At 47.6% G+C, this 22755-nt stretch overlaps 18 non-coding genes across 18 annotated transcripts; 11 read left to right on the top strand and 7 right to left on the bottom strand.

Annotated features, from left to right (window-relative positions):
- Positions 1-1459: 1459 nt before the first annotated feature.
- trnar-acg (transfer RNA arginine (anticodon ACG)) lies at positions 1460-1532 on the bottom strand. Its single transcript has one exon. It is a non-coding gene; the product is annotated as a tRNA-Arg (tRNA).
- Positions 1533-2597: 1065 nt separating this feature from the next.
- On the top strand, positions 2598-2670 carry trnaa-agc (transfer RNA alanine (anticodon AGC)). Its single transcript has one exon. It is a non-coding gene; the product is annotated as a tRNA-Ala (tRNA).
- A 329-nt stretch (positions 2671-2999) lies between these two features.
- trnar-acg (transfer RNA arginine (anticodon ACG)) lies at positions 3000-3072 on the bottom strand. The gene has a single exon. It is a non-coding gene; the product is annotated as a tRNA-Arg (tRNA).
- Positions 3073-3198: 126 nt separating this feature from the next.
- On the top strand, positions 3199-3284 carry trnay-gua (transfer RNA tyrosine (anticodon GUA)). The gene is given in 2 exon segments: positions 3199-3235; positions 3249-3284. It is a non-coding gene; the product is annotated as a tRNA-Tyr (tRNA).
- Positions 3285-4140: 856 nt separating this feature from the next.
- On the top strand, positions 4141-4213 carry trnaa-agc (transfer RNA alanine (anticodon AGC)). The gene has a single exon. It is a non-coding gene; the product is annotated as a tRNA-Ala (tRNA).
- Positions 4214-4542: 329 nt separating this feature from the next.
- Positions 4543-4615, bottom strand: trnar-acg (transfer RNA arginine (anticodon ACG)). Its single transcript has one exon. It is a non-coding gene; the product is annotated as a tRNA-Arg (tRNA).
- Positions 4616-5682: 1067 nt separating this feature from the next.
- trnaa-agc (transfer RNA alanine (anticodon AGC)) lies at positions 5683-5755 on the top strand. Its single transcript has one exon. It is a non-coding gene; the product is annotated as a tRNA-Ala (tRNA).
- Positions 5756-6084: 329 nt separating this feature from the next.
- Positions 6085-6157, bottom strand: trnar-acg (transfer RNA arginine (anticodon ACG)). Its single transcript has one exon. It is a non-coding gene; the product is annotated as a tRNA-Arg (tRNA).
- Positions 6158-6283: 126 nt separating this feature from the next.
- trnay-gua (transfer RNA tyrosine (anticodon GUA)) lies at positions 6284-6369 on the top strand. The gene is given in 2 exon segments: positions 6284-6320; positions 6334-6369. It is a non-coding gene; the product is annotated as a tRNA-Tyr (tRNA).
- A 2360-nt stretch (positions 6370-8729) lies between these two features.
- On the top strand, positions 8730-8802 carry trnaa-agc (transfer RNA alanine (anticodon AGC)). The gene has a single exon. It is a non-coding gene; the product is annotated as a tRNA-Ala (tRNA).
- A 328-nt stretch (positions 8803-9130) lies between these two features.
- Positions 9131-9203, bottom strand: trnar-acg (transfer RNA arginine (anticodon ACG)). Its single transcript has one exon. It is a non-coding gene; the product is annotated as a tRNA-Arg (tRNA).
- Positions 9204-9329: 126 nt separating this feature from the next.
- trnay-gua (transfer RNA tyrosine (anticodon GUA)) lies at positions 9330-9415 on the top strand. Its single transcript is given in 2 exon segments — positions 9330-9366; positions 9380-9415. It is a non-coding gene; the product is annotated as a tRNA-Tyr (tRNA).
- An 856-nt stretch (positions 9416-10271) lies between these two features.
- trnaa-agc (transfer RNA alanine (anticodon AGC)) lies at positions 10272-10344 on the top strand. The gene has a single exon. It is a non-coding gene; the product is annotated as a tRNA-Ala (tRNA).
- A 329-nt stretch (positions 10345-10673) lies between these two features.
- Positions 10674-10746, bottom strand: trnar-acg (transfer RNA arginine (anticodon ACG)). Its single transcript has one exon. It is a non-coding gene; the product is annotated as a tRNA-Arg (tRNA).
- A 126-nt stretch (positions 10747-10872) lies between these two features.
- Positions 10873-10958, top strand: trnay-gua (transfer RNA tyrosine (anticodon GUA)). Its single transcript is given in 2 exon segments — positions 10873-10909; positions 10923-10958. It is a non-coding gene; the product is annotated as a tRNA-Tyr (tRNA).
- Positions 10959-11813: 855 nt separating this feature from the next.
- On the top strand, positions 11814-11886 carry trnaa-agc (transfer RNA alanine (anticodon AGC)). Its single transcript has one exon. It is a non-coding gene; the product is annotated as a tRNA-Ala (tRNA).
- Positions 11887-12215: 329 nt separating this feature from the next.
- Positions 12216-12288, bottom strand: trnar-acg (transfer RNA arginine (anticodon ACG)). The gene has a single exon. It is a non-coding gene; the product is annotated as a tRNA-Arg (tRNA).
- Positions 12289-12414: 126 nt separating this feature from the next.
- Positions 12415-12500, top strand: trnay-gua (transfer RNA tyrosine (anticodon GUA)). The gene is given in 2 exon segments: positions 12415-12451; positions 12465-12500. It is a non-coding gene; the product is annotated as a tRNA-Tyr (tRNA).
- Positions 12501-22755: the final 10255 nt, after the last annotated feature.

Raw genomic sequence — 22755 nt, 5'->3', positions numbered from 1 at the left:
GTCTATCTAAAATCCTCTTGAACACCACTACATATCTGCTTCCACTGCTTACCCTTGTCACTGCGTTCCAAGCACCTACCACTCTGTGTAAAAAAAAATAAACTTTACCCCTCTCACATTAAAGCTATGCCCACAGGTATTTGACATTTCTACCCTGGGAAAAAGATTCTGACAGTCCAGGTTTTATGAACTTCTGTCAGGCCTCCCTGCAGCCTGCAACACTCCAGAGAAAACAATCTGGAGTTTGCCCAACCTTATAGCTAATATCCGCTATTATTATTGGTATCGGTTTATTATTGTCACTTGTACCGAGGTCCAGTGAAAAGCTTGTCTTACAAAGCGATCGTACAGGTCAATTCATTACACAGTGCAGTTACATTGTGTTAGTACAGGGTGCATGATGTAGTACAGGTAAAAACAATAACAGTACAGAGTAAGATGTCACAGCTGCAGAGAAATTGTAGTGCAATAAGGACAGCTGAGCACAATGGCAGAAGCATAACTTTCTTGATGTCTGAGTTTGCAGCCTGGACACGGCAGTCGAGTTTCAGCGCTTGCAGGTAAATACCAGCAGGGAGTGCTAGAATCTGAAGCCCCAGCTCACAGTTGCTGGCCAAGCTTGAAGCCTGAGACGTCTTGCGGCATTGTGGCAGGTCTCTGAGCTGATTTCTGCTGCTCTGCTCAGGTGTTCCCTCCTGCTGATCTGTGTACTTCTACAAGCTTGAAGACATCTCCTCTTTTTGCATGACTGTAGCTAGATTTGGTGCGAATGCTAAGAGGTGGAAGTCGATTGAGATACAGAAGCAATGGGCATTAGCTGCCGCGGGAGTTGTGTTTTGAAAAGCGGAGTTGAATGATCATATTTGCGGAGGACAAGGTGGAGATGGTGTGCTGTGCAGTGTGTCAGCAATAGTTGTGGTGGAAGTGTGAGAGTTTATTTTTGTGGAAAATTGCCTGGTTTGTTGGGGGAATGCGTGTATGTTGATGCATTTGGTTGCAGGCATGCAGTGGTGGTTGTGGTGCAGAGTGAAGAAGAGTAAGAGAGGCAAAAGTGGTGGGGAATTAGCTCAAATGGTAGAGCGCTCGCTTAGCATGCGAGAGGTAGCGGGATCGATGCCCGCATTCTGCATTGCTCTTTTGGATTCAGAGGCACGTCGGGCCATCTGCTTGGCAAAAGTTTGCTCGATGTGTTGCTCGATATGTTGAAGGTGCTGGAGGGAGGAGGGAGAGCAAATCCTGTCAGTTTCTGCAGAGGCTGAGACCTGCTGGGTCTCTGTGGTTTGAGCGGAGAAATGATGGACGCAGAGCAGCCAGTTGCCACTGAGATCATCCGTGAGTGTCGATCTGAGAATTCCGTCTGCGATTAAGAAGCATAAGTGTGGAGAAGGCATTTGACCGGGCAGCAGGGAGCAAGAACGCAGCAGGCAAGGCTTGCTAAAGTTTGAGCAAAGCATGACAACGAGCCAGGTAGGAGTCGAACCTACAATCTTCTGATCCGTAGTCAGACGCGATCTCCATTGCACCACTGACCCGAGCCCTTTGCAGGAGTCGGCAGCTGCAAGTGTCTGCGTGCTGCTGGAGGTGGACAGATGGCATGGACGTATGGCCAACGATCAGGAGAGCAATGAGTGTACGGGGAGTTGCTTGCTTCTGGTTTTCCTTCTATAGCTCAGCTGGTAGAGCGGAGGACTGTAGTGGAAGTTTAGTCATCCTTAGGTCGCTGGATCGACTCCGGCTCGAAGCAGCGCCTCTGGTTTTACTCGGTGAGGCACCAATTGCCGTATCAGTGTGCGAGCGGGTGGTATAGTGCTGCTCAGATCAGGGCTGAGGCAAGTCACGGAAGGAATGCACTCACATGCACTCACAGGATACCCAAGGCTATCAAAGCACACGGTAGAATTCCAGAGAGCTATTTCTTCAAGTATGCTGCTGAAGCAGTAGCACCTGTCTCAGCATTGTATGGTCTGCAAGCAATTAGAAGACGGAATTTTCAGCTCAACGGCAAGTATACAGTGTGACAGCTGAGCACAATGGCAGAGGCATAACTTTCTTGATATCTGAGTTTGCAGCCTGGCCAAGACAGTCGAGTTTCCTCGCTTGCAGGTAAATACCAGCAGGGAGTGCTGGAATCTGAAGCCCAAGCTCGCAGTTGCAGGCCAAGCTTGAAGACCGAGATGTCTTGTGGCATTGTGGAAGGTCCCTGAGCCGATTTCCGCTGGTCCGCTTTGGTGCTCCCTACCGATGATCGTTGTACTTTTCACAAGCTTGAAGTCATCTCTTTTTGCATGACTGTAGCTAGATTTGGAGCGAATGCTAAGAGCTGGAAGACGATTGAGATGCAGAAGCAATGGCCATTAGCCTCCGCGGGAGTTGTGTATTGAAAAGCGGAGGTGAATGATCATATTTGCTGAGGATAAGGTGGAGATGGTGTGCTGTGCAGTGTGTCAGCAATAGTTGTGGTGGAGGTGTGAGAGCTCATTTTTGTGGATGATTGCCTGCTTTGTTGCGGGAATGCGAGTATGTTGATGCATTTGGTTGCAGGCATGCAGTGGTGGATGTGGTGCAGAGTGAAGAAGAGTAGGAGAGGCAAAAGTGGTGGGGAATTAGCTCAAATGGTAGAGCGCTCGCTTAGCATGCGAGAGGTAGCGGGATCGATGCCCGCATTCTCCATTCCTCTTTTGGATTCAGAGGCACGTTGGGGCATCAGTTTGGCAAAAGATTGCTCGATGTGTTGCTCGATATGTTGAAGGTGCTGGAGGGAGGAGGGAGAGCAAATCCTGTCAGTTTTTACAGAGGCTGAGACCTGCTGGGTCTACGTGGTTAGAGCGGAGAAACGATGGACGCAGACCAGCCAGTTCCACTTAGATCAAGCGTGAGTGTCGATCTGAGCAGTCCGTCTGCGATTAAGAAGCGTAAGTGTGGAGAAGGCATTTGACCGGGCAGCAGGCTGCAAGAAGGCAGCAGGCAAGGCTTGCAAAAGATTGAGCAAAGCAAGACAACGAACCAGGTAGGAGTCGAACCTACAATCTTCTGATCCGTAGTCAGACGCGTTCTCCATTGCGCCACTGGCCCGAGCCCTTTGCAGGAGTCGGCAGCTGCAAGTGTCAGCGTGCTGCTGGAGGTGGACAGATAGCATGGACGGAAGGTCGAAGATGTGGAGAGCAAAAAGTGTACGCGGAGAATCTTACTTCTGGCTTTCCTTCGATAGCTCAGCTGGTAGAGCGGAGGACTGTAGAGGAAGTGTAGTCATCATTAGGTCGCTGGTTCGACTCCGGCTCGAAGGAGCAGCTCTTGTTTTAATCGGTGAAGCACCAATTGCCGTATCACAGTGCGAGCGGGTGGGATAGTGCTGCTCAGATCAGGGCTGAGGCAAGTCAGCGGAAGGAATGCACTCACATGAAATCACTGGATACCCAAGGCTATACAAGCACAAGGTAGCATTCCAGAGAGCTATTTCTTCAAGCATGCTGCTGAAGCAGTAGCACCTGTCTCATCTTTGATTGGTCTGCAAGCAAGAAGAAGACAGAATTGTCAGCTCAACGGCAAGAAAACAGTGTGACAGCTGAGCACAATGGCAGAAGTATAACTTTCTTGATGTCTGAGTTTGCAGCCAGGACACGGCAGTCGAGTTTCAGCGCTTGCAGGTAAATACCAGCAGGGAGTGCTAGAATCTGAAGCCCCAGCTCACAGTTGCAGGGCAAGCTTGAAGCCTGAGACGTCTTGCGGCATAGTGGCAGGTCTCTGAGCCGATTTCTGCTGCTCTGCTCAGGTGTTCCCTCCCGCTGATCTGTGTACTTCTACAAGCTTGAAGACATCTCCTCTTTTTGCATGACTGTAGCTAGATTTGGTGCGAATGCTAAGAGGTGGAAGTCGAAAGAGATACAGAAGCAATGGGCATTAGCTGCCTCGGGAGTTGTGTTTTGAAAAGCGGAGTTGAATGATCATATTTGCTGAGGATAAGGTGGAGATGGTGTGCTGTGCAGTGTGTCAGCAATGGTTGTGGTGGAGGTGTGAGAGCTCATTTTTGTGGATAATTGCCTGGTTTGTTGGGGGAATGCGTGTATGTTGATGCATTTGGTTGCAGGCATGCAGTGGTGGTTGTGGTGCAGAGTGAAGAAGAGTAAGAGAGGCAAAAGTGGTGGGGAATTAGCTCAAATGGTAGAGCGCTCGCTTAGCATGCGAGAGGTAGCGGGATCGATGCCCGCATTCTCCATTCCTCTTTTGGATTCAGAGGCACGTCGGGGCATCTGCTTGGCAAAAGTTTGCTCGATGTGTTGCTCGATATGTTGAAGGTGCTGGAGGGAGGAGGGAGAGCAAATCCTGTCAGTTTCTGCAGAGGCTGAGACCTGCTGGGTCTACGTGGTTAGAGCGGAGAAACGATGGACACAGACCAGGCAGTTCCACTTAGATCAAGCGTGAGTGTCGATCTGAGCAGTCCGTCTGCGATTAAGAAGCGTAAGTGTGGAGAAGGCATTTGACCGGGCAGCAGGCTGCAAGAAGGCAGCAGGGAAGGCTTGCAAAAGATTGAGCAAAGCAAGACAACGAACCAGGTAGGAGTCGAACCTACAATCTTCTGATCCGTAGTCAGACGCGTTCTCCATTGCGCCACTGGCCCGAGCCCTTTGCAGGAGTCGGCAGCTGCAAGTGTCAGCGTGCTGCTGGAGGTGGACAGATAGCATGGACGGAAGGTCGAAGATGTGGAGATCAAAGAGTGTACGCGGAGAATCTTACTTCTGGCCTTCCTTCGATAGCTCAGCTGGTCTTGGGGAGGACTGTAGAGGAAGTGTAGTCATCATTAGGTCGCTTGTTCGACTCTGGCTCGAAGGAGCGGCTCTTGTTTTAATCGGTGAAGCACCAATTGCCGTATCACTGTGCGAGCGGGTGGGATAGTGCTGCTCAGATCAGGGCTGAGGCAAGTCAGCGGAAGTAATGCACTCACATGAAATCACAGGATACCCAAGGCTATCCAAGCACAAGGTAGCATTCCAGAGCGCTATTTCTTCAAGCATGCTGCTGAAGCAGTAGCACCTGTCTCATCTTGGATTGGTCTGCAAGCAAGAAGAAGACAGAATTGTCAGCTCAACGGCAAGTATACAGTGTGACAGCTGAGCACAATGGCAGAAGCATAACTTTCTTGAATGTCGGAGCTTGCAGCCTGGACAAGGAAGTCGAGTTTCCGCAGTTGCAGGTAAATACCATCAGGGAGTGCTAGAATCTGAAGCCGCAGATCGCAGTTGCAGGCCATGCATGAAGCCTGAGAAGTCGTGCCGCATTGTGGCAGGTCTCTGAGCCGATTTCCGCTGGTCCGCTTTGGTGCTGCCTACCGCTGATCGTTGTACTTTTCACAAGCTTGAAGTCATCTCTTTTTGCATGACTGTAGCTAGATTTGGAGCGAATGCTAAGAGCTGGAAGACGATTGAGATGTAGAAGCAATGGCCATTAGCCTCCGCGGGAGTTGTGTATTGAAAAGCGGAGGTGAATGATCATATTTGCTGAGGATAAGGTGGAGATGGTGTGCTGTGCAGTGTGTCAGCAATATTTGTGGTGGAGGTATGAGAGTTCATGATTGTGGATAATTGCCTGCTTTGTTGGGGGAATGCGTGTATGTTGATGCATTTGGTTGCAGGCATGCAGTGGTGGTTGTGGTGCAGAGTGAAGATGAGTAAGAGAGGCAAAAGTGGTGGGGAATTAGCTCAAATGGTAGAGCGCTCGCTTAGCATGCGAGAGGTAGCGGGATCGATGCCCGCATTCTCCATTCCTCTTTTGGATTCAGAGGCACGTCGGGGCATCCGCTTGGCAAAAGATTGCTCGATGTGTTGCTCGATATGTTGAAGGTGCTGGAGGGAGGAGGGAGAGCAAATCCTGTCAGTTTCTGCAGAGGCTGAGACCTGCTGGGTCTACGTGGTTAGAGCGGAGAAACGATGGACGCAGACCAGGCAGTTCCACTTAGATCAAGCGTGAGTGTTGAGCTGAGCAGTCTGTCTGCGATTAAGAAGCGTAAGTGTGGAGAAGGCATTTGACCGGGCAGCAGGCGGCAAGAAGGCAGCAGGCAAGGCTTGCAAAAGATTGAGCAAAGCAAGACAACGAACCAGGTAGGAGTCGAACCTACAATCTTCTGATCCGTAGTCAGACGCGTTCTCCATTGCGCCACTGGCCTGAGCCCTTTGCAGGAGTCGGCAGCTGCAAGTGTCAGCGTGCTGCTGGAGGTGGACAGATAGCATGGACGGAAGGTCGAAGATGTGGAGAGCAAAGAGTGTACGCGGAGAATCTTATTTCTGGCTTTCCTTCGATAGCTCAGCTGGTAGAGCGGAGGACTGTAGAGGAAGTGTAGTCATCCTTAGGTCGCTGGTTCGACTCCGGCTCGAAGGAGCGGCTCTAGTTTTAATTGTTGAAGCACCAACTGCCGTATCACAGTGCGAGCGGGTGGGATAGTGCTGCTCAGATCAGGGCTGAGGCAAGTCAGCGGAAGGAATGCACTCACATGAAAGCACAGGGTACCCAAGGCTATCCAAGCACAAGGTAGCATTCCAGAGGGCTATTTCTTCAAGCATGCTGCTGAAGCAGTAGCACCTGTCTCAAATTTGATTGGTCTGCAAGCAAGAAGAAGACAGAATTGTCAGCTCAACGGCAAGTATACAGTGTGACAGCTGAGCACAATGGCAGAAGCAGCCTGGACACGGCAGTCGAGTTTCAGCGCTTGCAGGTAAATACCAGCAGGGAGTGCTAGAATCTGAAGCCCCAGCTCACAGTTGCAGGCCAAGCTTGAAGCCTGAGACGTCTTGCGGCATTGTGGCAGGTCTCTGAGCCGATTTCTGCTGCTCTGCTCAGGTGTTCCCTCCCGCTGACTGTCTACTTCTGCAAGCTTGAAGACATCTCCTCTTTTTGCATGACTGTAGCTAGATTTGGTGCGAATGCTAAGAGGTGGAAGTCGATTGAGATATAGAAGCAATGGGCATTAGCTGCCGCGGGAGTTGTGTGTTGAAGAGCGGAGTTGAATGATCATATTTGCTGAAGACAAGGTGGAGATGGTGTGCTGTGCAGTGTGTCAGCAATAGTTGTGGTGGAGGTGTGAGAGCTGATTTTTGTGGATAATTGCCTGGTTTGTTGGGGGAATGCGTGCATGTTGATGCTTTTGGTTGCAGGCATGCAGTGGTGGTTGTGGTGCAGAGTGAAGAAGAGTAAGAGAGGCAAAAGTGGTGGGAAATTAGCTCAGATGGTAGAGCGCTCGCTTTGCATGTGAGAGGTAGCGGGATCGATGCCCGCATTCTCCATTCCTCTTTTGGAATCAGAGGCACGTCGGGCCATCCGCTTGGCAAAATTTGCTCTATGTGTTGCTCGATATGCTGAAGGTGCTGGAGGGAGGAGTGATAGCAAATCCTGTCAGTTTCTGCAGAGGCTGAGACCTGCTGGGTCTCTGTGGTTTGAGCGGAGAAATGATGGACGCAGAGCAGCCAGTTGCCACTGAGATCATCCGTGAGTGTCGATCTGAGAAGTCCGTCTGCAATTAAGAAGCATAAGTGTGGAGAAGGCATTTGACCGGGCAGCAGGGAGCAAGAACGCAGCAGGCAAGTCTTGCTAAAGTTTGAGCAAAGCATGACAACGAGCCAGGTAGGAGTCGAACCTACAATCTTCTGATCTGTAGTCAGACGCGATCTCCACTGACCCGAGCCCTTTGCAGGAGTCCGCAGCTGCAAGTGTCTGCGTGCTGCTGGAGGTGGACAGATGGCATGGACGGATGGCCAATGATCTGGAGAGCAAAGAGTGTACGGGGAGTTGCTTGCTTCTGGCTTTCCTTCTATGGCTCAGCTGGTAGAGCGGACCACTGTAGAGGAACTGTAGTCATCCTTAGGTCGCTGGATCGACACCGGCTCGAAGGAGCGCCTCTGGTTTTACTCGGTGAAGCAGCAATTGCCGTATCAGTGTGCGAGCGGGTGGTATAGTGCTGCTCAGATCAGGGCTGAGGCAAGTCACGGAAGGAATGCACTCACATGCAATCACAGGATACCCAAGGCTATCAAAGCACAAGGTAGAATTCCAGAGAGCTATTTCTTCAAGTATGCTGCTGAAGCAGCAGCACCTGTCTCAGCACTGAATGGTCTGCAAGCAATTAGAAGACGGAATTTTCAGCTCAACGGCAAGTATACAGTGCGACAGCTGAGCACAATGGCAGAGGCATAACTTTCTTGACGTCTGAGTTTGCAGCCTGGCCAAGACAGTCGAGTTTCCTCGCTTGCAGGTAAATACCAGCAGGGAGTGCCAGAATCTGAAGCCCCAGCTCGCAGTTGCAGGCCAAGCATGAAGCCTGAGACGTCTTGCGGCATCGTGGGAGGTCTCTGAGCCGATTTCTGCTTGTCAGCTTAGGTGTTCCCTACTGCTGATCGGTGTACTTCAACAAGCTTGAAGTCATCTCTTTTTGCATGACTGTAGCTAGATTTGGAGCGAATGCTGAGAGCTGGAAGACAATTGAGATGCAGAAGCAATGGGCATTAGCCTCCGCGGGAGTTGTGTATTGAAAAGCGGAGGTGAATGATCATATTTGCTGAGGATAAGGTGGAGATGGTGTGCTGTGCAGTGTGTCAGCAATAGTTGTGGTGGAGGTGTGAGAGCTCATGATTGTGGATGATTGCCTGCATTGTTGCGGGAATGCGTGCATGTTGATGCATTTGGTTGCAGGCATGCAGTGGTGGTTGTGGTGCAGAGTGAAGATGAGTAAGAGAGGCAAAAGTGGTGGGGAATTAGCTCAGATGGTAGAGCGCTCGCTTAGCATGCGAGAGGTAGCGGGATCGATGCCCGCATTCTCCATTCCTCTTTTGGAATCAGAGGTACGTCGGGGCATCCGTTTGGCAAAAGTTTGCTCGATGGGTTGCTCGATATGCTTAAGGTGCTGGAGGGAGGAGGGAGAGGAAATCCTGTCAGTTATGGCAGAGGCTGAGACCTGATGGGTCTACGTGGTTTGAGCGGAGAAACGATGGACGCAGACCAGACAGTTCCACTTAGATCAAGCGTGAGTGTCGATCTGAGCAGACCAATGCGATTAAGTAGCGTAAGTGTGGAGAAAGCATTTGACAGGGCAGCAGGCAGCAAGAAGGCAGCAGGCAAGGCTTGCAAAAGATTGAGCAAAGCAAGACAACGAACCAGGTAGCAGTCGAACCTACAATCTTCTGATCCGTAGTCAGACGCGTTCTCCATTGCGCCACTGGCCCGAGCCCTTTGCAGGAGTCGGCAGCTGCAAGTGTCAGCGTGCTGCTGGAGGTGGACAGATAGCATGGACGGAAGATCGAAGATGTGGAGAGCAAAGAGTGTACGCGGAGAATCTTACTTCTGGTTTTCCTTCGATAGCTCAGCTGGTAGAGCGGAGGACTGTAGAGGAAGTGTAGTCATCCTTAGGTCGCTGGTTCGACTCCGGCTCGAAGGAGCGGCTCTTGTTTTAATCGGTGAAGCACCAATTGCCGTATCACAGTGCGAGCGGGTGGGATAGTGCTGCTCAGATCAGGGCTGAGGCAAGTCAGCGGAAGGAATGCACTCACATGAAATCACAGGATACCCAAGGCTATACAAGCACAAGGTAGCATTCCAGAGAGCTATTTCTTCAAGCATGCTCCTGAAGCAGTAGCACCTGACTCATCTTTGATTGGTCTGCAAGCAAGACGAAGATAGAATTGTCAGCTCAACGGCAAGTATACAGTATGACAGCTGACCACAATGGCTGAAGCATAACTTTCTTGATGTCGGAGTTTGCAGCCTGGAGAAGGCAGTCGAGTTTCCGCGCTTGCAGGGAAATACCAGCAGGGAGTGCTAGAATCTGAAGCCCCAGCTCGCAGTTGCAGACCAAGCATGAAGCCTGAGACGTCTTGTGGCATTCTGGCAGGTCTCTGAGCCCATTTCTGCTGGTCTGCTTAGGTGTTCCCTACCGCTGATCGGTGTACTTCTACAAGCTTGAAGTCATCTCCTCTTTTTGCATGACTGTGGCTAGATTTGGTGCGAATGCTAAGAGGTGGAAGTCGATTGAGATACAGAAGCAATGGGCATCAGCTGCCGCGGGAATTGTGTGTTGAAAAGCGGAGTTGAATGATCATATTTGCTGAGGACAAGGTGGAGATGGTGTGCTGTGCAGTGTGTCAGCAATATTTGTGGTGGAGATGTGAGAGCTCATTTTTGTGGATAATTGCCTGGTTTGTTGGGGGAATGCGTGTATGTTGATGCATTTGGTTGCAGGCATGCAGTGGTGGTTGTGGTGCAGAGTGAAGAAGAGTAAGAGAGGCAAAAGTGGTGGGGAATTAGCTCAGTTGGTAGAGCGCTCGCTTAGCATGCGAGAGGTAGCGGGATCGATGCCCGCATTCTCCATTCCTCTTTTGGAATCAGAGGCACGTCGGGCCATCCGCTTGGCAAAAGTTTGCGCGATGGGTTGCTCGATATGCTTAAGGTGCTGGAGGGAGGAGGGAGAGGAAATCCTGTCAGTTTTTGCAGAGACTGAGACCTGATGGATCTACGTGGTTTGAGCGGAGAAAGGATGGACGCAGACCAGACAGTTCCACTTAGATCAAGCGTGAGTGTCAATCTGAGCAGTCCGTGTGCGATTAAGTAGCGTAAGTGTGGAGAAGGCATTTGATCGGGCAGCAGGCAGCGAGAAGGCAGCAGGCAAGGCTTGCAAAAGATTCAGCAAACGATTTCAACGAACCAGGTAGCAGTCGAACCTACAATCTTCTGATCCGTAGTCAGACGCGTTCTCCATTGCGCCACTGGCCCGAGCCCTTTGCAGGAGTCGGCAGCTGCAAGTGTCAGCGTGCTGCTGGAGGTGGACAGATAGCATGGACGGAAGGTCGAAGATGTGGAGAGCAAAGAGTGTACGCGGAGAATCTTACTTCTGGCTTTCCTTCGATAGCTCAGCTGGTAGAGCGGAGGACTGTAGAGGAAGTGTAGTCATCCTTAGGTCGCTGGTTCGACTCCGGCTCGAAGGAGCGGCTCTTGTTTTAATAGGTGAAGCACCAATTGCCGTATCAGGGTGCGAGCAGGTGGGATAGTGCTGCTCAGATCAGGGCTGAGGCAAGTCAGCGGAAGGAATGCACTCACATGAAATCACTGGATACCCAAGGCTATACAAGCACAAGGTAGCATTCCAGAGCGCTATTTCTTCAAGCATGCTCCTGAAGCAGTCGCACCTGTCTCATCTTTGATTAGTCTGCAAGCAAGAAGAAGACAGAATTGTCAGCTCAACGGCAAGTATACAGTGTGACAGCTGACCAGAAAGGAAGAAGCATAACTTTCTTGATGTCCGAGTTTGCAGCCTGGACAAGGCAGTCGAGTTTCCAGGCTTGCAGGTAAATACCAGCAGGGAGTGCTAGAATCTGAAGCCCCAGCTCGCAGTTGCAGGCCAAGCATGAAGCCTGAGACGTCTTGCGGCATTGTGGCAGGTCTCTGAGCCGATTTCTGCTTGTCAGCTTAGGTGTTCCCTTCTGCTGATCGGTGTACTTCGACAAGCTTGAAGTCATCTCCTCTTTATCATGACTGTAGCTAGATTTGGTGCGAATGCTAAGAGGTGGAAGATGATTGAGATACAGAAGCAATGGGCATTAGCTGCCACGGGAGTTGTGTGTTGAAAAGCAGAGTTGAATGATCATATTTGCTGAGGACAAGGTGGAGATGGTGAGCTGTGCAGTGTGTCAGCAATATTTGTGGTGGAGGTGTGAGAGCTCATTTTTGTGGATCATTGCCTGCTTTGTTGGGGGAATGCGTGCATGTTGATGCATTTGGTTGCTGGCATGCAGTGGTGGATGTGGTGCAGAGTGAAGAAGAGTAGGAGAGGCAAAAGTGGTGGGGAATTAGCTCAAATGGTAGAGCGCTCGCTTAGCATGCGAGAGGTAGCGGGATCGATGCCCGCATTCTCCATTCTTCTTTTGGAATCAGAGGCACGTCGGGCCATCAGCTTGGCAAAGTTTGCTCGATGTGTTGCTCGATATGTTGAAGCTGCTGGAGGGAGGAGGAACAGCAAATCCTGTCAGTTTCTGCAGAGGCTGAGACCTGCTGGGGCTATGTGGTTTGACTGGAGAAACGATGGATGCAGACCAGCCAGTTGCCACTTAGATCAAGCGTGAGTGTCGATCTGAGCATTCCGTCTGCGATTAAAAAGCGTAAGTGTGGAGAAAGCATTTGACCGGGCAGCAGGCAGCAAGAAGGCAGCAGGCAAGGCTTGCAAAAGATTGAGCAAATCATGACAACAAGCCAGGTAGGAGTCGAACCTACAATGTTCTGATCCGTAGTCAGACACGTTCTCCATTGCGCCACTGGCCCGAGCCCTTTGCAGGAGTCTGCAGCTGCAAGTGTCAGCGTGCTGCTGGAGGTGGACAGATAGCATGGACGGAAGGTCGAAGATGTGGAGAGCAAAGAGTGTAAGCGGAGAATCTTAGTTGTGGCTTTCCTTCGGTAGCTCAGCTGGTAGAGCGGAGGACTGTAGTGGAAGTTTAGTCATCCTTAGGTCGCTGATTCGACTCCGGCTCGAAGGAGTGGCTCTTATTTTAATTGGTGAAGCACCAATTGCCTTATCACAGTGCGAGCGGGTGGGATAGTGCTGCTCAGATCAGGGCTGAGACCAGTCAGCGGAAGTAATGCACTCACATGAAATCACAGGATACCCAAGTCTATCCAAGCACAAGGTAGCATTTAGAGCGCTATTTCTTCAAGCATGCTGCTGAAGCAGTCGCACCTGACTCATCTTTGATTGCTCTGCAAGCAAGAAGAAGACAGAATTGTCAGTTCAACGGCAAGTATACAGTGTGACAGCTGAGCACAAAGGCAGAAGCATAACTTTCTTGATGTCCGAGTTTGCAGCCTGGACAAGGCAGTCGAGTTTCCGCGCTTGCAGGTAAATACCAGCAGGGAGTGCTAGAATCTGAAGCCCCAGCTCGCAGTTGCAGGCCATTCATGAAGCCTGAGATGTCTTGCGGCATTGTGGCAGGACTCTGAGCCAATTTCTGCTGGTCTGCTTAAGTGTTCCCTACCGCTGATCGGTGTAACTCTACATGCTTGAAGTTATCTCCTCTTTTTGCCTGACTGTAGCTAGATTTGGTGCAAATGCTAAGAGGTGGAAGTCGATTGAGATACAGAAGCAATGGGCATTAGCTGCCGCGGAATTTGTGTGTTGAAAAATGGATGGCCAATGATCTGGAGTGCCAAGAGTTTACGGGGATTTTCTTTCTTCTGGCTTTCCTTCGATAGCTCAACTGGTAGAGCGGATGGGATGTACCCCCCAGATTGAGAGGCAAGAGGTGAGATCACTGGGGCCTTGACCAAGATCGTTGTGTTCTCCTCAGCCACAGGCAAGGTCCCGGAGGACTGGCGAGAAGTTTATGTTGTTCTGTTGTTCAAGAAGGGAGATGGGGATAATCCTGTAACTATAGACTGGTGAGTTTCACATCAATGGTAGGGAAGCTATTGGAGATGATTCTTCGGGATAGGATTTATGAGCATTTGGAAAACTTTGGCCTAATTAGGGACAGTCAGCATGACTTTGTGCAGGGCAAGTCGTGCCTTACTTGACTGAGTTTTTTGAGGTGATGAGGGTGATTGATGAATGTTGAGCTGTGGATGTTGTCTACATGGATTTTAGTAAGGCGTTTGACAAGGTCCCTCATGGGAAGCTCATTCCAGAAAATGGGATCCACCGTGACTTGGCTGTTTGGATTCAGAACTGGCTTGCTCATAGAAGACAGAGGAAAGTAGCTGATTGGGCTTATTCTAGCTGGAGGTCTGTGATAGTGGTGTTCCTCAGGGATCCGTACTGGGACCTCTGCTGTTTGTGATGTATATAAATGACCTGGATGAAAATGTACCTGGGTGGGTTAGTAAGTTTGCAGATGACCTGAAGATCGGTGGTGGTGTGGATAGTGTAGAAGACTGGTAAAGGATACAGCGGGATACAGATCAGTTGCAGATATGGGTGGAGAAATGGCCGATGGAGTTCAACATGGCCAAATGCGAAGTGTTGCACTTTGGGAGATCAAATGTAAAGAGACAGTTCAGTTAATGTCAGGACCCTTAACAGTGTTGATATACAGAGGGATCTTGGAGTCCAAGTCCATAGCTCCCTCAAAGTGGCGACACAAGTTGATAGGGCGGTAAAGAAGGCGTATGGTATGGTTGTCTTCATTAGTCGAGGCATTGAGTTCGGCTGTATCTGGACCTCTGCATTCAATTCTGGTCACCCCATTATCGGATGTGGAGGCTTTGGGGAGGGTGCAGACCAGGTCCACCAGGGTGCTATCTGGATTAGAGGCCCTGTGCTGTTAGCAGAGGTTGGACAAACCTGGGTTGTTTTCTCTGGAGCAGCGAAGGCTGAGGGGAGATGTGATAGAAGATTTTAAGATGATGAGAGGTACAGATAGACAGCCAGTATCTTTTTTCCCAGGGTTGATACGTCTGGATAGAGGCTACATATTTAAGGTGAGAGGGGGAAATTTCAAAGGAGATGAGGGGGGCAAGTTCTTTTATACAGAGAGTGGTGGGTGCATGGAATGCGCTGCCAGGATGGTGGTGAAGGAAGATATGAGGGAGGTGTTTAAGAGGCCCTTAGATGAACACATGAATGTGCAGAGAATGGAGAGATATGGACATCGTGTACGCAGAAGGGAGTCGTTTAGTTAGGTACTTAATGACTAGTTTAATTAGTTCGGCACAGCAGTCTGGGCTGAAGGGCCTGTTCCAGTGCTGGACTGTTCATTCTGTTGTGTTGCACTCACTGCTGTATTTATTGTTGCATTTACCACGTTTACTGTTTACTCTGTAAGCTTCATGCGAACAAGCAATTTCATTACAACCTGGAGTACATGACAATAAACTGATCTAATCCATCCTTCTGGAAAGAAACTCCAGTTATTGTTTGTTAGGTATTCCTGTTCCAGATCTGTTTGCTACTTCTTTCCACTTCCAAACTTATTTTCCACATAATGTCTAATCTCTTCATTTCCTAACCATCGTGTCATTCACTTATCTAAAGTAAAAGTTCATTTACCCATCAGATGCCTACTGGTGTCTTCCAGAAAGTTGAGTTGTCTGCAAAATCAGAAACTGTGGTTTTGTAGAACATAGAACATTACAGCACAGTACAGGCCCTTCAGTCTACAATGTTGTGCCAAATTTTATCCTGCTTTAATATCGATCTAACTCTTCCCTCCCACATAGCCCCCCCATTTCTCTGTCATTCATGTGTCTATCTAAGAGTCTCTTAAATGTCCCTAATGTACCAACCCCCACAACCTCTGCCGGCAGTGCGTTTCACGCACTCACCACTCTGTGTAAAATAACTTACCCTTGACATCACCCTTATACCTTCCTCCAATCACCTTAAAATTATGCCCCCTCGTGTTAGCCATTGTCACCCTGGGAAAGTCTCTGACTGTCCACTCAATCTCTGCCTCTTATCATTTTGTACACCTCTATCAAGTCACCTCTCATCCTCCTCCTCTCCAAAGAGAAAAGCCCGAATCACTCAACCTATCCTCACAAGACATGCTCTCCAATCCAGGCAGCATCCTGGTAAATCTCCTCTGCACCTTCTCTAAAGCTTCCACATCCTTCCCATAATGAGGTGGGAAAAACTGAACACAATACTCCAAGTGTGGTCTAACCAGAGTTCTACAGAGCTGCAACGTGACCTCGCGGCTCTTGAACTCAATACCCCAACTAATGAAGGCCAACACACCATAAGCCTTCTTAACAACCTCATCGACCTGTGTGGCAACCTTGAGGGATCTATGGACGTGGACCCCAAGATCCCTCTGTTCTTCCACACCGCTATAGAGTCCTGCCATTAACCTTGTATTCTGCCTTCAAATTTGATCTTATGAAATGTATCACTTCACATCTTTCTGGGTTGAACTCCACCTGCCACTTCTCAGCCCAGCTCTGCATCCTGTCAATATCCTGTTGTAATCTACAGCAACAATTCTCACTCCAAAGTCTGAAAAATCTGAACGAGACAAAGCAGAATGACAGCAAATGGATAGGAAAGGTTTAGAGTGATATGGACCAAATGGGACTCGCTCAGGTAGGCACCTTGGGTCAGCATAGATGAGTTGGGTCGAAGGGCCTGTTTCCGTGCTGTGACAAATTGCTTCCCATCGAAACACCCAGCTTCCTTTCACATGGCACCAGGTCACTGTGAGGTCGCAGCTACAATGAAGCTGCTGAAACAGGGGTATGCAAATAGTTACCTACTCCAGTCGTGGGGGAGAGGTATGCAGAGCTCAAAGATTCAAAAGCTTAACATACAACTAGAGTCATACAGCGTGGAAACAGGCCCTTCGGCCCAACTCGTCCACGCCGACTGTGTTGCTCAGCGAGTGAGTCCCATCTGCTCGTGCTTGGCCCATGGCCCTCAAAACCTCTCCAATCCATGCAGGCAGGCATGGTAGTGTAGCATTTAGCGTAACGTCATTGCAGCGCCAGTGACCCGGGTTCAATTCCTGCCACTGTCTGTAAGGAGTTTGTACATTCTCCCCGTGTCTGCGTGGGTTTCCTCCGGGTGCTCCAGTTTCCTCCTACATTCCAAAGACGTACGGGTTAGGAAGTAGTGGGCGTGCTATGTCGGCATCAGAAGCGTGGCGACACTTGTGGGCTGCACCCAGAACACTCTACGCAAAATCTGCATTTCACTGTGTGTTTTGATGTACCTGTGACTAATAAAGAAATCTAATTTAATCTTAATCTACTTGACCAGATGATAACTACTTTGAAGTGCAGTGCTAATGTTGTGCAACTGACATAGCAATTTTCCTCACAAAATCAAGAACAAAAAAACTGGCCTCAGTTTTCATTTGAGTTATTGGGCTGGATCCCTAATATGAATGGAATTTTGGGTCTGAATTTCTTGAACAATGGCTCTGAAGTATCTTTCCAGTGTTGTAATGTAAATCTGTTAGGATCTCAGTGGAAAGGGTTGGTTGCCCACTAGGAGTCAGACAGTTCCAGTGGTATTAACAGGGGGCTCCCAGACATCTGTTGTTGTCTGATGAATGAAATGTGTTAATCTTGATCTGATTCCTTTCACAGATGGAGAGCACATTCCCCAAGAGCTGTGGTAGGTAGATGTTCACAGAAAAGCTGAATGTGAACTGAATTTTGAGTGAACTCTGCTAAATACTTTCTCTCCTTTATTTCCTATTGTCACATGTACCAAGATACAGTGAAAAGCTTTTGTGTGCCATCCAGACAGATCATTCCATCCGTAATTAAACAATCCAGAATATAGTGTTGTAGTTACAGAGAATGTTGTTAGTGATTCTTTTAGTCTCAGCATTGAGATTTAAGAGAGTAAAATGATTGTGATAAATGCAATGAAAGGATGTGCCGTAGCCAGCTCACAAAGAGTTGCCACACTCTGGCGCCATCATGGATTCGGATGAAGGTGGTTCATTTGGATGAAGATGATTTTCACACCAAGTTGTTCTACATCATGGACTCACATCCATCTCACAAGTCAGACACCAGGACAGTTGAATCTGTTGCTGTTGCAGTGGATTGATTCAATTAGTTTCCAATAATGGAAGGAAAGGCATGTGCTTCTGCCTGCAGTCCTGTCTTTCACTCTGAGGAATGCTGGGATCCCACCATCAGTTGGCGTGAGGTATTCCCAGGGTCAAACACAGGCTCAAGGTATAGTAAAACCATGCAGATGGCACCGCCAAGAAAAAGCACCAGTGCCTCTACTTCCTCAGGAGGCTAAGGAAATTTGGCATGTCCCCTTTGACCCTCACCAATTTTTAACAATGCACCATAGAAAGCATCCTATGCATCCGGATACATCACGGCTTGGTACAGCAACTGCTCTGCCTGGGACTGCAAGAAACTGAAGAGAGTTTTGTCACAGCTCAGCGCATCATGAACACCAGCCTCCCCTCCATGGACTCTGTCTACATTTCTCACCGCCTCGTGAAAGCAGCCGGCATAATCAAAGACCCCACCCACTCTGTATTTTCTCTCTTCTCCGTTCTTCCATCGGGCAGAAGATACAAAAGCCTGAAAGCAAGTACCACCGGGCTCAAGGACAGCTTCTACCCAGCTGTTATAAGACTATCGAACGGTTCCCTAGTACGATAAGATGGACTCTTGACCTCACAATCTACCTCGTTATGACCTTGCACCTTATTGTCTGCCTGCACTGCACTTTCTCTGGAACCGTGACACTTTATTGCGCATTCTGTTGTTGTTTTACCTTGTACTACCTCAATGCACTGATGCAATGAACTGATCTATATGGATGGCATGCAAAACAAACTTTTTCACTGTACCTCAGTACATGATGATAATGAACCAATTTACCAAGCTCCGATAGCCCACTATCCTATTGTTCAAAAATCTCTGAGGGTTTGGCATCTGACTCATGTGGTGATATTTCCTATGCTCCCTTCAAACGTACCAGGACCCCTCTTCTCACATCACTCAATAACAACACTTAAGCAATATTTAGACAGGTATGTGCACAGGGAAGTTTTAGATTCCAAACGTGAGAAAATGGGACCAGCTTAGACAAGTATCTTGGTTGGCATGGACGCTGGGCCGAAGGGCCTGTTACCGTGTTGTATAACTCGATGACTGGGGCCCACTTACCATGCTCCCTTTAAACTCAACTGGCTCATTGGAAGATTTATTAAACTGCAGTGTAAACTTAAAAGACAATGAATTAAGGGTATGTTGGAGGTATTGGGATAACATCCAATAGTTTGGAAAATCTGCTGGTCCAGCAGCAACGTCCTGAGGGTGCTGGATGATCGATGGTTTGTAATTGGTAGAAAGAGTAGAGAGAGCCCTGACCTTTGAAGGGGTGTTGGAGATAGAACCCTGGCTCATTTAGAAGGTACCTGGATGAATACTTGAAGAACTGTAACCTACAATATTCCCAATGAGACCGGGAAGTTCTCCACTTCTCCAGGGCCATGAGATGTGCACTATTTGCCAGTCTTGGACCATGTGCCAAAAATTTAAAAAACCAAGGTTATTTTCAGCAAAAGGCACGTACCTCAGAAAGTGACCTGCAGTGGCATAATGGTATCGGTTTATTATTGTCACTTGCACCGAGGTCCAGTGAAAAACTTGTCTAGCATACTGATCGTACAGGTCAATTCATTACACAGTGCAGTTACATTGGGTTAGTACAGAGTGCATTGACGTAGTACAGGTGAAAACAATAACAATAATGGTGCAGCAGTTAGTGCTGCTGCCTCACAGCCGCAGGTACCTGGGATTTTTGATGAAGTAACAAAGAAGATTAATGTGGCAGTAGGTCAGACTAGTTTTACATGGGGTCAGGCACAGGCAGGTGGCACCCAAGAGGCGGAAAAGGTGCAAAACAGATCAGGAGAGGTGACACGCATTGCTTTTATCTCTCCGGGGCTGTCTCCCATTCTCTCTTCTGATCCACCAGGACTCTCCGTACCAAAAACTAAAAAAGGATGGTGGTATGGCCTTGCCTAACTTTAGATTATATTATTGGGCAATCAATATTAGATATTTAATTGTTTGGACACAAGCTTCAGATGTAATTCAATGCCCCAAATGGGTACACCTCGAATCCCAATCAGTACTTGAATTTTCATTAGTTTCTATTTTAGGAGCTTCTCTCCCTTTTGCACTTACCAAATTAAGTAAACATATGATCAACCCAATTGTTAAACATACAATACGAATATGGTTTCAATTTCGTAAATTTTTTGGATGGAATAAATTTAATCTATCAAGTCCCATTCAATCTAATTTTTTCTTTTATCCATCCAGAGTTGACTCAGCTTTTTCCATACGGAAAAGGAAGGGAACAGTATGTCTTCGTGATTTATTCATTGATAACTGTTTTTCATCTTTTGAACAACTGTCTAATAAATACAATTTGCCGAGATCACACTTTTTTTGATATTTGAAAATTAGAAATTTTTTAAAAGCTACTATACCCTCTTTTCCCACACCTTACAAAACTGAAATTACGGAAAAAATTTTTGGTTTTAATCTTTGTCAGAAGGGCTTGATAGCAATAATTTATGATTTAATTATGGAAATTCATTCAGAACCACTGGACAAAATTAAGAATGAATGGGAACGTGAACTCCAGACATCTGTACCTAGAGACTTGGAAGAAAATTCTTCATTTAGTTAATACATCTTCAATGTGTGCCAGGCATTCTTTGATACAGTTTAAGGTAGTTCACAGGACCCATATGTCAAAAGATAAACTAGCTTGTTTTTATCAACATGTAAATCCTATATGTGACAGATATAAATCGAATGTGGCTTCTCTGACACATATGTTTTGGTCTTGTCCTCTTTTGGAAAAATATTGGAAAGATATTTTTAACATTATTTCAAATGTATTGAAGATTGATTTACAACCTCATCCTATCACTGCAATTTTTGGTTTACCAAGGATAGAATCTGGTCATCTATCTGCCTCCGCTAACCGTATGATTGCCTTTGTTACATGAATGGCCAAGCGATCCATTTTGGATCCAATACCCCCTACTACTGTTCAATGGTTCTCTCAAACTATATCATGTTCAAACTTGGAAAAAATTAGGAGTGGCACTGTTGATCCTTCACTTAAATTTGAAGATATTTGGAGTCCATTTATTCAATATTTTCACATGATATAGATCCCCTTATAATAACCTTTCAATTTAGAGGAATGGAGTTGATGACATAATATTGCTCTGGTTCTATTGAGGAATCTTAGTCCAGTTTTTCTTTTGGTTTTCTTTGTATTTTTTTTCTTTAGCTTAGTTTGGTTTGATATATTGTTTATAATTTTTCTTATTGTTTTGGTTTTTTTTCTTTGTTTATATTTTAGAAAAAATCTTTTTCTTTTATATTATATTCATTCACTAACAGACCATTGGATCTACAGATTTTTTTTGATACTCTATTGTTCTTTCTGATTATCCATGTCATGGTTGTTCTCCTGATCTCTTTGTATTACATGTATAAACATTGATATATTAATCTGTATTAATTTGAAAACTAATAAAAAGATTGAAAACGAAAGGACTCTCCGTCCCATGCTCCTCTTCACCCTGAAGAATCCACCTCATTAACTTTTGTCATCCAGTCATAGAGTCACACAGCACGGAAACAGGCCCTTGGGTCCAACTCATCCGTGCTGACAAAGCTGCCTACCTGAGCTCGTCCCATTTGCCTGTGTTTGGCCCGTATCCCTCTAAATCTTTTCTATCCATGTACCTGTCCAAATCTAATTGTACCCACCTCTACCACTTCCTCTGGCAGCTCGTTCCATGTACCTATCACCCATTGTGAGTGAGAAATTTGCCGCTCATGTCCCCTATAAATCTCTCCCCTCTCACCTTATATCTCTGCCCTTTACTTTTAGACTCCCCTACCCTGGCAAAAAGACTGTGACCATCCACCTTATCGATGCCCCCCACTGATTTTATAAACCTCTATGTCACCCCTTAGTCTCCTACGCTCCAGGGAACAGTCCCAGCCTGTCCAGTCTCTCCTCTTAACTCAAGCCATCCAGTCCCGGTAATATCCTTGTGAATCTTTTCTGCAGCCTTTCCAGCTTAATGACATCCCATAGCTGGCAAACAGAACTGCGCACAATACTCCGAGTGTGGTCTCACTGACGTCTTGTACAGTTGTAACATGACGTCCCAACTCAACACCCTGACCGGTGAAGGCCAGCGTGCCAAACGCCTTCTTCACCACCCTGTCTACCTGTGTCGCCACTTTCAGGGAACTATGTACTTGTATTCCCAGGTCTCTCTGTTCTACAACACTCTCCAGGGCTCCACTATTTATTGTACAAGTCCTGCCCTGGTTTAACTGACCAAAATACAATACTTCGCACTTGTCCGAGTTAAATTCCATCTGTCAATGTTTGGCCCACTTTCACAGTTGATCTAGATTCTGTTGTAATCTTAGACAACCTTTTTCATTGTCCAGGAGACCACCAATTTTGGTTTCATCTGCAAAATTACTAACCATGTTAACTACATTCTTATCCAAATTGTTAATATGTATGACAAACAATCGTGGATCCAGCACCAATCTCTGTGGCACACCACTGGTCACAGGCCTCTGATGTGGACACAACCCTCCACTCCCACCCTCTGACTCCTACCATCAAGCCAATTTTGTATCGAATTAACTAGTTCACCCTGGATCCCATGTGATCTAACCTTCCAGACCAGCCTACATGTGGGGCCTTGTCAAAGGCCTTGCTAAAGTCCACATAGACAACATCTACCATTCTGCCCTCATCAATCCTCTTGATCACTTCTTCTAAACACTCAATCAAATTCATGATTTCCCATGCACAAATCCACACTGACTATCCCTCTTCAGTCCGTGCCTTTCCAAATGCTGGTAGATCCTGTCTCTTGTATCCCCTCCTGTAACTTTCCCACCACAGATGTCAGCTCACCAGCTTGTAGTTCCCTGGCTCATTCTTTGCCTTTGACAGCACCACCTAAACCTAGACCTGCAGCAAGTACAGGAACGCATGGGGACATCTCACACGTCACACACTGTCCTGACATCTCAGCACCATTCTTCCATCATTGCTGCGTCTAAATCCTGGAACTCACTCTCTGACAGCACTGTGGGAGCATCTTCCCCAGAAGGATACAGTGATTCAAGATGGCAGCCCACCCCACTTTCTCAAGGGCAATTGGGGATGGGTAGTAACTTACAGCCCTGCCACTCACATCACATAAAAAAGAAAAGAATTATCATCCCCCTATGCTTCCTGTGTCTTGATTG

This window comes from Pristis pectinata, chromosome 2, assembly GCF_009764475.1.
Source record: "Pristis pectinata isolate sPriPec2 chromosome 2, sPriPec2.1.pri, whole genome shotgun sequence".
Lineage (NCBI taxonomy): Eukaryota > Metazoa > Chordata > Chondrichthyes > Rhinopristiformes > Pristidae > Pristis > Pristis pectinata.
Note: the sequence above shows the minus strand (reverse complement) of the source record. Positions and strands in the feature narration are given on the sequence as shown.